Raw genomic sequence first — 16,383 nt, forward strand, 5'->3', positions numbered from 1 at the left:
GCATTTGAAAAGTGCAAATGTTTGTTAAAGTCTTTTTAAGCGTCACTTTTGTTCAAGGGCACGGTACAGCAAATCTCTGGAGCACTTCCTCATTTTGTTCAGGCTGAGCTTAGCTATACAGGATTTCTGGAAACTTGCAATTCCTGATGAATACCAGGAAGATTTTCAAGTTTCCTATCAGATGTGTATTAATTTCATTCAGTCCAAGCTTTGGGAAAAGTTTCTAGGCACCAGGAGGAAGAGTGGTAGCTGTCACGCACCAGTTTTCCCACTGGTACATCTGGGCTAACCCTCCTCCTGCTGGTCCCATTAGGGTAATGTTCCATGTCTTCCGTTGCAAGGGGTGGTCAGCCAAAGTTTCCTCACTCCGCAGCTGTCAAAACTGAGAATATTTCTCACTTACTTTCCATTGTAATTCTTCTGCACACCCTGCTGTACTTTCTGCAATACCATCACCTGCGCTCCTCATTCCTTTCCGCTGCAACATATAGATGGGGATCCCTACACATGCGACCTGCCTTCTCCCCATAGTGCCTTCTTTTTACTTTACTTTTTTTCTCCAAAATTTTCCAGGCTGCACGCCCACAGAAAAGATAGAATGATAAACAAATCTTAAATTACCAAGAGCAAATTACTGCAAGAGAGATATCTATTGAAGCAAGTGCTCCTCTGATTTATCACCATACTCCCTCATTCCTGTTGCTCACTCCTACCACTAAAGCTATACCAAGCCAGCAGTCCCTTCAAAGAAAGAACTTGACCTTTATATTTCCAATAAATTGTGTAGCAATCTTTGGTGCAAGATCACCAGATTTTGTTCAAGTAGAATGTCCTATCCCTGCAGACGCAACACAAGAATACAAACCACAATGAAAGGGTTTCATGTTGCAGATTGTTACTTAATAAGGGGTGCATGCAAACCAGGAGCTGAGCCAAAGCTGAGACTATTTGCCTAACCATTAATTTTTAGAATTACTGAAAAGCAGTTTCAATATCACTAAGAATCACAACAGTGACACGAAAAGGAATCAGAACAAGAGTCTTACTATCACTATGGATACAACTGGTTTGGACTTATATTTAAGTAAAAAAACCCAGAACTTCGTATTTATACTGTCGGACAGACTAGGATATCTAATATTAACAATATTGTAACTAACAATGAAAACTGAAATCAAAGAACAAAGTAAATCTTGTTCTGTTTTCTGTTGAAACAGAAGAATCATGGAAGCATTCAGCATTAGTTACTTAATTTTTATGCGTGTGTACTGCTTGTGACACCAATGCGATGCAACACAACAGTGAGATAAGCCGGTACTGATGTATAACACAAGATAATCATGTGATCTTTTAATTATTTTGAGAGTAACCATTACTTTCATGTATTCCCATCAGGTCTAAATTTCCACCAGATCCCACCACCAACCTACCCCCAATTTAGCACAAACAGTATTCATTTACTTTATTATGACCCAGATTACAAAAATATTTGGACATTTTACTCCCAGAGATTTTGGTGAGCATTAGGTATTTTAATTCTTTAATAATATGGACCCCTAAGTTCAGTTCACCATCAGTCATGGATCAAAAACTGCCTATGGATCAAGAACAGTGGAATGTTGATGGGAATTTGGTCTTGTTCCAGCCTCAGCACTTCTCACGTCTCAATTTATCATTTTTCCTTCACTGCCGCCTTCAGAGCCTTGGGGAAAATCTCAGCTGCAAAAGCCAAGGCAGCAACAGACACCTAGTACTAACTGCAGAGAGCAGGCACAGCTGAAGGGGAGGCAGGAATTAGTTCCTCTGGTGCCTTCATGTAGGCTCTCTTTAAAATAGTGTAAGAAACCCAGAGTGAACTAAATAAGGAGTCAGCCCAGCATTCCATACAGTGGCCATGTGCCTAGAGAGAGCTGTAAGAATAAGGTAAAGATATTATGATATTACTTTGACATACTCCCATCTTCCAGCAATTTCTTGAACTAGAAGGAGATTTGCTTATAGTTCTTGACAAGATCTCCTTTTGTGATACCTCTAACTGCTTTCTGAGAACTGACTTAACATTGTTGCGTGGCAAGGAGTGTCAGACTCCATCGTGATGTGAAATCCAGTTCCAACTCTTTTTGTGAAAAAGTGTGGGCTTACATGATGCTTCTCTTTTGCCCAGATTGATGGCCCTCACCAACATTATTTTTCATAACCAGGTATAAATAGGAACATTTAGTAACTCAACATCACAAACATACATACTTCATAAATTCATAGAATGGTTTGAGTTGGGATGGGACCTTCAACGATCGCCAAGTTCAATCCTCTTCCAGGTGCTTTTCAATTTAGACAGCTGATACTAAGGGCGAAGCACGTTCGGATCACTGCAAGCAACTCCAGCCTGGAAGCCACATTAGCTACACATGCTCAGTATAGTATCACAGATAAAAAGTCCTTCCTTTCTTTCTTTACTCCCCATAAATTTTAAGATGGGACCCAAAAATAATCCTCTGGATAACAGAAATTGGTACATCGCCAGAAAATGTTTCTATTTTGGTGCCTAAGTCCTTCTGGCAAAAACCAAACCCAAACCTATTTAGTGAGGAATTTCAAAGTAGCTCTAATGAATGACTTATCCAGGCTCCCCAGGCCTTGCTCATGGTTCAGTACATGTGCTGATCTCCGCCCGATGCCATCTGTCCTAGTTTTGTATCCCTAAAAAATAAACAGGTTTACAGTGGCTTCAGTGGGAACAGATTGAAGTTATAAAGGAATCAAGACGGTTTCCTTCAGGGAACAAGTAACTTGTTGTTAATAGAGGAATCCAAAGGAAAAGAAAGCAGCACAACCCATGGAAATATTTAATTACCTCAAAGCATCTAGTTTTTTGAAATGGAGTACATGTAATTAATATGCAGAGCTCGAAAAAAATTTCATCTCTGAGTGTGCGTAGTAGTAGCCCTGGAAGCGGCTGCTGCAGGCCAAGAGAGGAAGGCAGGAAAATGGAAATGGGCACTGAATCATAAAGGTTCTCTTAGAGATGAGTAAGAGAGGGTTGTGCTGTGCTCTCTGCCTGGTGTCCAGCAGGACACGTGTCCAACACCAGCTTGGTTCACATACATTGGCTAGTGTGCATTTTCTAGGGAGAGGCTTATTAGGATATGGGAAATGAAGGACGTTTTCTGAAGTCCTTTGCATCCTTTTTAATTAAATAAGGAAGTGCGAAACCTGTCATTGCTGAGTCTCGCACCAAAGCCAGGACTGATGGTACAGCTTTCTGCAACTTTTTTCTAGTTTCACTTTACACTAAAAATACATTAATACAATTTCCTAAAAGATTTCATGAATGCTTCTTGTGCACTAGAAAGTAAGCAATTCTATTTATCCTGACACACAAAAGTCTCAGTTTCTCCTGTAGGTCTGCAGAAGAGATTTTGCATGGCTGCAGGAGGTCTCATTTCCAGTTACTTCATAGCTCTACAGGGAAATAACTGGTGGCTTCAAGGAAAAAGAGAGAAGGTAAGAATGACAAGCAAACAATGGAAGAAACTGTATTATTTTTCTACACTAGATTATCTCTAGATTGTTGTGCAATGGCTTCATATTTAAAGAAATGTAGGTGGAAATCAAGCAGTTTACACATAGTCCAAAATGCTGTATTAGATTATATCTGAATTAGGTGGTATTTAAAGCTATTATACCTATAATACGATCATACACATGCACAGGTATCCATATCATTTTTGCAGCAACACAGCTCCTTCACTGCTCCACATGATGGGGACCACAAGCTCACAAATGCATCCAGAGAAGGACAACAGCGAGTCAACATCACTACTGCATCACAGAGCTTTGGACAGGGTGACTTGGCCTCACCACTAGGCAGACCTTCGTGGAGGCTAACCCTGGGCAGCCTCCTTTCCCTCCCAGTTCCATGACCACGCTCCCCATCCCAACACCTCAGGAGGCTGTGAGAAGAATTCAAACCTGTCAAGTCCTCCAGTTCAGCCTATGAACTGCACATAAAACAGCTAGAAGCTGTCTTTCACTCACCTTTCCCTTTGGTCCTCTTTCCTCTTCCTGAAGGTTTGCCTTCACCACTACCTGCTAAGGTCCCCTTATTCAGCTACAAAAGAGTCTCAGCTCACCTTCAGGATCTCTCTCATCCTCAGACGGACAGTACACCATCAGACTGTCACTTAGCTTCTTCCCTCCAGCACACAAAGCCCAGCAGGCAAAGCATTTGGGGCTAAACAAACACTCAAGTAGCTTTGGGTTTGGTACCTTCAGAAACCATTGGGAATTATTTGTGAAAAGGAAGCACTCAAGGTTGACATATGAAGAGTGGCTGCACAACATGTTGTCCCAGGCCAGTTACTGGCTGTAAACTACTGTATGAAATGAGGGGGGTGACAGAGAAAGCGTCAGACAGCTTCTGCCACTTGTCTGAGTTATACATCTAGACAATTATCCAGAATGTGTCACACATCTGTAATTTGCACACAAAAAAGTTTTACCTAAGAACTTTCTGCGGAAAAAAAAAGACCAAATACATTAAAGCACTATAAGCAATCTTACCATGAAAGGGACTTTTCACATTATTACAGACATTAGTTAAATATTTCTAAAACATATCCCAGTGACAAAAAAACATCCAAAATGCAACTGCACATGCTGTTTCAGAAAAATCTGTTTTGCCGGTTTCTCACAGCCTTTTGAAAATGGTGTGCACAGAGGATGTTCGAGGGCACCCCAAAAGGAGCTGTGCCTTGCTCTGTAGCTCTTACCTGGGATGAGGTGCCTGAGCAATGCACTGGCAGACAAACCACAACAAAATCCGACACAAACATTTTAAACTTTATTCTTTATGGCTGTAGTTCATTCTTCCTGTGTAGCTCCACTGTTCTAATCTTTTATGGTGGGACTTTGTCATATATTATAAATACCTTTTTACTGGAAAAGGTAGCAGTGAATAAACGTTTGATTTTCTCTCTAGCCAATGGGCAGTTCCTGCCTGGGAAGTGATAAATTAAATGATAAAGCCATAATCAAAGTCTTATTGTATATTATGAGAAGAGCCGTATATCAAAGCCAGGCTCTGATATTTCTATTTTGAGTGATTTAGGTGATTTTATTTTTTTTTATCAGAAAAGGAATCTCAAAAGTCTAAATCTTACTAGGCTTTTCACTTTAGTGGCATCTTACTGCATTATGTGACTTTTGTATAAAGAACATTAAATGTTGATAAAAGGCTATAGACGTCATTCTGTAAAATCACATAGACCACTTGGAGCCAAACTGCAGAAACAAGACATTAGAATATTTTTTAATAAGGAACCCTTGAGGGTTTTTTGACGGAACACACATATATAAAACTGAAGATTTTTTTGATGCATTTTGAATGCTATTTAAACTATATTTAAAAAAAAAAAAAAGTAAGCAAACCAAACTCTTCATCCTATGCATATACTTTTAATGAAAGCAGCATCTTGTCCTGGTTATTTCCTTAAGTTGGTTTTGAAAAATTGAAATGCTTCCTGCTAATGGGCACAACTGAAAATGATTCATTTGAGCTCAAATGTTTTCTAAGTACGCCAAGAACACACCATAAAGTGGAAAAAAATGAACTAATTAGTTTACTTGTCTCCTAAAACTAAACTAACAAGCAAAAGACTTTAAAGAGCACCGTTCAGAAATACTGATATCAAAGGAAGAGTCTACTGATAATCTTGGATTCTTTGGCAACGATTTATTCTATATTTTATTGCACAACTTATAAAGAGAATTGCAGCAATTGGAGTCCTTACATTACTAAAAGAGATTAAAAGATTTTCTTATCAAACAATTCAGAATTGTGATGATTCACACCTTCATTATTGCTTGAAACACTCCAGCTTCCTCCACAAGTACAGCAAAGGTTTTGCATGACTACATCCTTTAAACCAAACAGTGCTCGTGTCATTTTCCCACGGTGCTGAGAACAACCAAAGGGTGAAAGAGTAACCCTTTCAAGCCAGTTAAACAACTGTCATTATTTTAAAATAAACGAAGAGGAGCCTGGTTATTTACCACTATGTGCTCATGTTTTATGCATGTCTTACCTTGGAGACATTTGATAGCCCCCTAGAACACTTTGTTAGCTGTAGTCTTCAATAATCATTTGTTAAGAAGGTCACATTGGCCTACTGCCACTGAAAACGTGGAGATTTGAAGACACAGTGCAATAACAGAAAAAAAGGAAAGACACAGGAAAATTATTTTCACTGACAGGGTTTCCATGCAAGCATAAAACCTTGAGGTTTTATGAGAGTCATGTTAGTTAAAAGTACATGCCAGTGCTTCTCATTGCCAGCTTAAATTAAGGATACCCCAGCTTTGCTGTGCGGAGTGGAAAACAGACTGAGAACGAGCCACTTGCAAGGAATTTCTTAAAATCAGCAAAGAGGAGCCATCATACTTCCAGAGAATTTTGATGAATGCCCCAGACAAACACTAGCACAGATCAGATTGGCCAGATAGAAGGTAAGCACCTGAAACTCAGTGAGGAGGTCCAGGGGAGACTTTTCTGGTTTTCACACACTTTGTTGGTATACGTGAGACCTGAGGGGCTGTGTTTGAGACCCAGCTGTACACAAACGTCTTGTTCTTCTTGCTCCACAGCATCCTCATAGGAAATTTTGTTTTCATTTTGTAACAGTTAGGCATCTTCCCCATAGACAAGGCTTTTATTAGGAACATCAGTGCTTGCTTGGTAAAAGCAGGGTACCCATTCAGGCTTGTAAGGAATGATGAGGGGCTGTGTTACAAGCCCTGACTTAGGGACTATGGGTTTTTTCCATGTCCTACGTTATTACAGAATCATAGAATCTTCAAATAATTCCTCCAAAGAAGTCAAGGGAGGAGCATCTTTCTTCACTTTTGCAATACCTGCCATCAAGAAATACTGAGAAGAAATAAATTTGGATACTACCAGTAACACAGAAGATGCTAAGACTCGGAAACAGCATGCTTTCTTCTGCATATTATCTTGAGGTAGGAAAGGTGAAAGGTCTCTCTCTTCCCTACAACACACACATGCTCCATTTAGAAGGTGGCACTTCTGTTTTGAACACAAAGTATATCTACTACACACAAACCAGTGACCACTAGTACTTCTATAGTAATCTTCTCATTGAGTTGCATGGCTTGTGGAGGCTTGGAAGTGATGTCTTGCTGGGATGTCATAGCATAAAAAAACCCACATCTCTCTATCACCTTCTATCACGAGGAGCCCTAAAAACACCCTTCAGTGACTTCCCAATCTCCATCTAAAAGTGCCCTGTAACTAACAGAGTTTCATGGGTCAAATATTTAATAGAATATGAGCCCTGTAGCTCATTTAACTTTGAAGATAGCATATTGTAATTGAGTCTTATCCACTCATTCACTTGCATTGCATCACAAAGGTATTTTTTAGAAATAAAACAAGAATAGGGAAGGTTTTTTTAAAAAGGTTTTTTTAATGATTAGATGGAGATTAGAATTCAGTTGAATGGTTTAGTTAAATATGGGTTTGTGTGTGTTGATATGGCTACCCATTGTCACAGCAGGTACGAGATGTTTGGCAGTTTCCCAGCTTTGCTCTCCAGTGGGGGTTTGTAGCAATGCAGAAAAGCAGTGCCCCACCTTTCAGAGAAATAAAATATTTCTCAGAAAATGTCTATTGAACTGTTGCCAGTTTTAAAAGAGAAAAATTTGCATGAGAATACTTTTGTTTCGAATCTTTACTTTTTTTTACATAACTGTCTGGGTAAGTTGATTATTTATATATAGTTGGGGTTTGTTCCCTCTGCAAGCTAGATCTGAGGAAACAATATTAGAAGAAGAAATCATTAGGGAAGCCAACAGTCAAGTGCGTTCTCTGAACAATATTGGGCAGATGATAAACCCATTGCAAGATTTGGCACACTATTTATGGGCAGGAAATTTTCACAGACAAATAGCACTCGTGAGATCATGCTAAAGTTCTATAATAGTTTTTCCTAGTAAAACTGTAGGACTGGAATGACAGTCAGACAAAAGTGAACAAACCTCTGCTCTCTCCTTATCATGGTGGTAACTCATATATTTCTCAGCATGAGACAGCTCTTTTTCAGAGCAGTAGCGACATTAATAAATGGTACTCCGTGAGAGATTTTTTTTAATAATCTGTTCCAGGTTAGCCTATCATTACTAATAAAATACCTGCGATTTGCACAAAATGTGTAATTTGAGAGCTTTTTTGCACTGTTGTAACTCCTTTGCTCTTTTAAGTCTCAAAAATACAAAAAAAAGGGCTCTCAGAAATATTCCCAGCTGCCTTTCTGGACCTGAGCAGCTCTCTATGTATTAACAAAAAGCTGTGTTCATCTGTGGTGCTACCAGGGTGCAGCGAACAGACCTACCACATTAAGTCTTGACTATGTGGTAAAAACAGGGAGTCAAACAAACCCTAGTATCTCTTCCTGCGTTAGGAAACTCCATAATTACATTAAGTCTTGAAGCACAATAGTACCAGTGCTAGTTGGTAAATACACAAAGTAGAAGCAAAAGACCCCAGAACAGTTGTTTATGTCACAGTTCAGAAGGGCACTACGCTGCGAGTGTGGTAAATGCTGTAGCACACACCTAAGCAGACTGTGCGCACCAACAGATGGCATTTCTTCGTGCCCTTCATGACTTCCCTATGCCACTGCTCTACTTTACCCATGGAAGTCTGACCTTGCAGTCATGAAAGTGGGAGTGAAAAAGCTACCTCCATTTCAATAACCCCAGATCAAACCTTAAAGGCATGTGATGTAGGGCTGTGCGCACCTACAGAGCTCTACAGCATGGTGAAGCCACTTTTCCCAAAGATATAGATCATACGCTGGTGTAGAGTTACAAACAGCACACCAAGAGATCCTTTCTGCCAAAATCTAAGCAATGGCAAGGAAGCACAACGATGCAGGTTTAGCGCTATGCCCTGCCAGAAACCTGACTTCACACACTTGTCTCCTCTATGACCTGAGTAACCTAGCAAGTGACAGCCCTGTTATAAATATCTAAGAATCATGAGGTTGTCACTTTCCCACTGTCACAGCTAATTAACTTCTAGGAACAACTATGGGAACTATTTTATTTTGCCATCCCAAACATGGGCCTGGATTGAATGTGTGTATCTGCCCTGCCTGAATAGGCTGAGAAAAAAACACCCCTCTGCTAAACACCAGGGCAGATCACTGCCTGTGGGTATGTGACATGTATTCAAAGCTCCGTAACTGTCTAACAGCAGCATCAAGATTTACACCACCATTTTCGACCACTTGCACATGGTGACACTTGTGGACAGAAGAGAGGTCATTTGTGTAAAACCTTCAAAAAGTACATGCATACCCCAAAAAATCCACGTTCATAAAGCGTCATTTGAGTTTAAACAAACCCAGACATAACTGTGATTAGGAACAGCTAAGTTGCCTGCTCTTTAGTCAACAGCACAAGGAGAAATTTATTTCATTTAATAAACTGCTTTTAATGATTATTGTTTGTTTGCTTTCTAAATCTCAAAGTAATCATGTACTGCAAATGAAAAATGTCAGTGAGGTAGTTTGCCTCCCAAGCTTAAATGACAAAACATCTCTTCAGTTTTCCAGTTTGAGGGTAGCTTTTCCCTGGCAGCCCTTTACCACTGACCTGCAAGCCTCCTGCCAGCACCTGGTCAAAAAGAGGGAACCTGACTTACGAAGTGGAGGGCTGCCAAGAACATGAAACCAACACATGTATCTCAGGGACACCAGAAAGCTGTAAACTGGCTGTTTATAGAGTGGCAATTGTTTTATAATAATTGTCTGCTATACCTACATCCTGTTCCTGTTCCAGAAGTTTACAATGGATCAATGTACTCAACGTGTTTATACTCAGATCAACCTGCAGCAACACAGTTTAAAGACTTTTTTCTTCCCCTCAACTGGACTGCCCAAAGGCACCAGTCCTGCAAGGAATTTGTTCTCGTCTCAGAGAAAGATTATAAGAAAGCAACAGTCTCTTGCTCATTCTGGAGCACAGAAAAGAGGGTACAGTTAATGGCAGGAGGGAGGCCATATCATTTGTGATTTCCCTTCTGCAGTAGCTACATAGTGACTTTCCAGACAGCTTTCCAGGAACTGCCAGCTGGAATGCCAATGCAGAAAAGCCGTGCTTTGCATAGGGACATATGTGCGTTGACATACATACACAAAGCCTCTGAACTTACTGCAAGAAAGGTTTTATTTCCAAACAGCAGGATAAGTAATGTGTGGATATTATCCTACAGCAGAATCCTCATGAAAAGCAGCCCTTTCAATTTTACCACAGTAGCAAGGTGATCCCACCCATAGCTGGGACAAATGCTATTGCTTTCATCTCACTATCTGGTGGAAAAATATATTTTAAATTCATAGACAAAAAAAACTGACAGAGCTGAGTGGCTGAAGTTAAAGCGAGCCAAGAGTAGAAAGTACTGCACATTGTATCCTAGGAACAGCCTTCAGTTCCTCAGTCGTTTTTAGTTATTCATTGTAGAAAGAAGGTTGGAAGAACTGGTGCAGATCAAGTAGATATCAGTTGAATTTTTGCCAAGTCGTCATTAATCCTCAAAATTTCAATCAAATTTTAATTAAAATTTAACAGGGGAAACATGCTTATTCAAACACAATTGAGTTTGTGCTTCAGGAATGTATTTATGTATACATGGGTGAGAAAATATATAGCTGGAATGAAGGACCTGGCCTAGACATTTATTCAACTACAGCCACTCGAATGATGAAATCATACCTGTAGTTCATACTATGAAAATATATGTGTGAAAGATCTCAGGAAATATGTCTTTATTTGGATGAGAATGGTTCTGTCCAAAGACAAAACTTGATTTGTTTTCACGTTATGAGAGAGAATCTAGTCATGTTTTTAATGGTGCTACAAGAAAGACTACTTTGCCTTGAAGAGTTAAAGAAAGTTGAGTGAGAATGCAGCACATTAAAAAGCAAGAAAAGATATGCAGAAAAGCTTGGAAAGACACGCAGATGCTAGTTAAAATGTAGACGTGTATGAAAAAATACCCAGCCCCTCCTTGTGTATGAAAAAATACCCAGCCCTTCCTTATAAATCTTCTACCTTCCAAAATATGTATCGAATTTAAAATGGAACAGAAGTTCCACATCCTTAATGAAATCTAAAGCGATGAGGAATTCTCCTGTTTTCAGATGTCTTTCTCTTTTGCAACAGCATCAAGATTGCTTTGATTAGAGGAGCTAGCATATTTTGCAAGTTTATATCATGTCCAATGGGGAAACAGTGATTAAAAATGGATTGTTCTTTTGGGGTTTAGCTGAACCTTCAAATAGAAATTATAATATGTATGAAGGGAGGAACACCTAACTGGGGAAAGGGAGAAGAATGTAGCTTACAAACTCAGAATTATTCCATCAAAGATAACTAGATTGTCTTTTTCATAGCAGGAATTAGAAGTGACAGATGGTCTTTTTGCTGAACCGAAGGTGTGGAAGTCCTGAGATTTGATCTATATTTTTGGCTCTGAAACAGATTTCCTGTATAAGATAGGGCAAAAATCAGCATTTTGGTAAAGGCCAGCTTTTGTAGACTTAATCTGTAACACATAAGACTTGATTTTTAGAAAAGCAGACTGGAAGCCCCAGTTTACTCTCAGTGGGAACCTCTCTGAAAAGACAGTTTCTTTCTCTCAGATTAGATAAAAAAGCTGAAAATTAAAAAAAATTAAATTGGTGCTAAATCTTGAAAACTCCAACCAATAGTTTTTCTGAGCGACAGTTTTCCTATCTGTGAATCAGAGACAATCTTCAATTTATAACCTTCCAATATTCCTGCATGCCCACAGAAGAACACAAATTTGGACAGGCGAAACAGAACAGAGGTAACACCAATAACAGTAACTACAGGTAAGATATCTTTTACATTTCCCATTACATAAGCCTGCCTTTAATAAAATATCACCAACTGCATTCACGTGCACTGAAATTGCCTATTATGGTGCTGAAATGCATTAAGCTGAATTTGAATTTTATTTCTATATGCAGATATATTTTTAGTTAGCTTATACATTTCACTCATTTCTGAAAATGGTAAATCAACTTTGCTTTTTCTCCAACCTTAGCATTAAATAAATACTGCCATAAAACTAAAACTCTTCAGTAGCTCTGTGCTTTTGATCAGATATTAAAAGTTCAGCAAAAATATGTGTGAAACCAGTGCTGGTATTCACAACTGATGTGAATGTTACTCAGGTTCTTCTGTACAAGGCTGCAAGCTCCCAAGATACTCCCGCACTCTCAGCTGATGGGGCTGAACAGGACTTCTCCACTCGTGACATCGTCCTAAGCCTGAGGATGCTGCAGCACCAGGCAGAGGAGCTGAGGCTAAATGTGCCTCTCAACGTACTCTGGCTACCCCCATCCTGGTGTTACAGCAAGACGGAGGACAAGAAGCACAGCTGGCATGGAGAAGGAGCTAGGAAGAAGCATAGCAACAAGAGGGGAACATCAAGTTGAGATAGAGTAGTCCAAACTGCAGAATGAAGAAATGAAATATTCAGTGAGGATGAAAGAGCTCAAGTAAGGCATCAAGTGGCACAAGAAGAGGTCCAAAAGGGATTAGCTTAGGAAAGACAGAACCAGGAAGAAAGTAAAAAACTAGACTGAAACCCAATAATTCTCTGTCATCATCATCATCCAACTGTGAAATGCAACAACAAAACATGGGTTTCTCCATCAAGTTGCCAAATAACCTTATGGCTGATCACTTCATTACTCCAGCTTGTAAAGATCTCTGTGTTATATCTAAATGTTAAAGTTGTTAATGGAACATGAAGGCATAAACTTGGTTCCAGATGATGGATTTTGTTTAATCATTTTGCTACATTTTAAAACTGAACATTTTTTAGAAAAACATATGTTTTTTAAATCAAGTGCTGTAAGAATTTAGGCTATGCTAGGATTAAAGATTCTTGTGTAGATTTAATATGACATCCTGAAATGTGTATTTTGACAATGTCTTGGTTCTTTATGTATCTGAAAGTTACATGAACTCACACTACCATTTTTCAAAAATGTTTCATATAACATTCTGTGCAATTATTTAGTGAAAATGAGCTTCTGTTGCTGGACCCCTTCACCTTAAAAAAAAATAAAAATCTGTGCATCTTTGTAGTTTTGCTGAATTCTAAAGCAAATATAAAAGCCCAGAATAAAACCCCCTTTTTTCTGTCTTCGCAGCTATACCAAAATTATGATTATTTCTGTCAGTGCAGTTATTTGGAAACAATACTCTATGCAAGATAAGTCAAAAAATACAAGATTAATAAATGGAAAATAAAAGTACGGTTTCCTATCTCTTTATGATACTGTTAGCTTGTCAAAGAGAGAAGCTGAGTATTTGCTGCCCTCAGGTGGTATCCTATTTTCTTCTTTCTACAGGCATTCACAATGCTGCTTCCTCCTTTTTATAGCCTAATTTGGGGTGAGGGGATTTGGAAGGAAATCGAAAGCTTGGAACAAATAGAAATCAGCTTTCATTCAGAAAACATAGAAATCTTTTTCTTCAAAAAAATGTTTCTCTTAATTTGATAAGGCTGATTTTTTACATACTTCATCTCTGCTCTACTGCATTGTGGTAAAGAAGGATGCTGGCATATGCAACCACACAAAATGTGAGCTCCAAAAACCTAAATATTGCTGATTATTCTTTTCTGGCTTTGAGTTTGGGGCTATGCAAAACAAACCAAGAAATACGGTCTGAGAAAAATGTTCCTACTTAAGGAGGTCATTCCTAAATTGTAATGGGGAAAATTTAAGTTTGGCATATCTTTATAGAAGGTCGTATTGAATTGAGCTTGTTTTATTAAGCTTCTGCATCCAGGAGTATTACGGAACTGCAGAGCTACCCTATTGCATCAGGCTATTAATATGTGTCACCAGACCATTCAGAGGCCACAAGTGCCAGACCCCATGGTGGTATGTCATACAGATTCAAAGTAAACAGATGGTGCCTCAAAGAAAATGCACAATCTTGGTTATAAAAACATGCAACAGAAAGCAAAACCGGGGAATAAGAAGAGGACAAAATGAGTGAGGAGAGCAAGTTCTACACAGTTCCCTGTGTCTTCATGTAATAAAAAACATCTGCACATTAACATGAAATAACAGTTCTGGATGCATTTATGGTTTCCTCCCGCTCCAGTTCTATCCTAATGTCCCTGTCCCTCTCTGACATATGTTGCAATCCTATTGTGAAACCAGTCATTTTCTGAAATGTCTGAAAATAGCAGGTGGGCATGACGTGAAATGACTAAACACCCATCGTTTGGGACTGACTCCAAAAGAGATGTAAATTGCACATTAGGAATAAAAAGAAGGAAAAAGAAAAAGAATAGTAAACAATGCAGTCATTTCTATTTATAATACTTCTATGATCATACATACCCTGAACTAGGATAATGGCATTGTTCTAGACTCTCATCTCGTTACCACATAATCTTCTGTACTTATTTTTCAAGCCTTGCGAAAACACGTGTCTGGTCACAGATGACCCTTGTCTTCACTGTTGGCAAAGTCAGAGTCACACCAATTACTCTTTGGGTTTGCTTGGTAATGTAAGAAACTGCTTCTCTTACATTTCTTCAGGCCACTACGGCTGTGTTTCTGAAAACCCTCAGGTGAATATTCCAATTTCTTGTGAGTGTGTGAGCATGGTGACTAACAGCAACTCTTCAGCTGAGGGCTGTTGAGGACACAAGGCAAACCTATTCCTAAGCCATTTCTGATAGACTATTTCCTTTGATTCTGGTCAGCTGCTTCTTGACAAATAGTCTACCTGTGGCATCCGCGCTTAGTCAGATATCAGCAATGTTTTAAGAACTCTTACAAAGGGGCAGTAATGAAGCCTAGGGTTCAATCTATGCCAGGCAGAAAAGCTTCAGTCATCTCATATCCATCTCAGAGCTCAAGACAGCTACTTTGGGGATGACTCAGTGCAGGGAGACATCAGAGTATGCTCTGATGGCAGATATCCAGGGCAGACATCAGGACCACTTTCCTCAGGGTTTACCACGCTGGAGATCTGTGATTCAGTGGTCTTGTAGGGCCTTGACCTGTCACCACTTGTTGCCAGAAAAAAACTGTCCTCGTCATGTTCAACAAGCACGGGCAGATGATCAGACAGAAATGGGCACAAGAAAGAAGTGCAATGACTAGAAGTACACTTGAAGTTCCCAGATGGGAAAGCAGCAAAGCAGAGCCCATCTCAGGCCTCAGTCAGCCGTAAAAAAACCAAAACAAACACAACCACAAAGCAGAGAACTTTCTTTGTGACATTTGCCTCTGCACAGTGAGGAAGTTGCTGGGAGTATCATTTCCCAAAGATTTTACTGTCAAAAGAGCAGTGTAGTACAATGTGGCTGCAAAAGGAAAGGCTATCATTTTATGCACTGGAAAAACTTCAGAGAATTTCATGAAGCAATCTAATGGGTGAGCCAAAGATGATTTTAGCAGAATGCATTTAATTCCAGTCATTTGGAGAAAATTTACTACTGTAAATAGTAGATGAGGACTCCACTCATCCAGACCTTTTAATTTTTCCTGCTGTACTGAAAATCTCTAAAACACAGCACCAATGGTCAGCCAGGCAGAACACACACTAGGACAGAATTTATGATTAAACAGGCAAACAAAAGAGCACTTCAATTTCCATGTCTACAAATCTGCACAAGCATTGAAGCAAGAGTAAAAACAATAAAAATAAGTCCACAAACAGGCCTATTGATAGGGAGCGGGGCAGAGAAAAGAAAAGTGGAGCTTTTGCTGTCTTGTTGGGATGAAAGGACATAAAATATAACATGATCTTGCCAGGAGTTAACACAAAGCCAGCTGTAAACTGCCATTGCTCTGCGACAGAACAGGGCTATGAAGAGGCTTAACTTGAAGAAGTTAAGCAGCAAAATATGAGTTGTGTGCTCATGTTATCAACACAAGAACTCACACACCAACACATAACTTGGAGATGTTAAATGTTCCATAATTAAGGAAAGGCACCTTTGTGGCTCACTTATTCCAGTCAATAGGAGAGTTTCTACATTGCAGGTAGATGCAATCCAAGAGGAGGCACACAGATAGCAAGAGGAGCTGAACTGTTTTGAAAAAAAAAAACATGTTATCCACAGACATGTGCACAGAAGAAAGTAAAGGACTAGCAGTTGACTGAGGATGGAGGTGTGGCAGTCCTGAAAGAAGCTGAAAGCAAGGAGATTTAGATTAGATATTAGGAAGAAATTCTTTACTGTGAGGGTAGTGAGGCACTGGAATAGGTTGCCCAGAGAAGCCATGGATTCCTCAT

This window comes from Cuculus canorus, chromosome 1 (genome assembly GCF_017976375.1).
Source record: "Cuculus canorus isolate bCucCan1 chromosome 1, bCucCan1.pri, whole genome shotgun sequence".
NCBI lineage: Eukaryota > Metazoa > Chordata > Aves > Cuculiformes > Cuculidae > Cuculus > Cuculus canorus.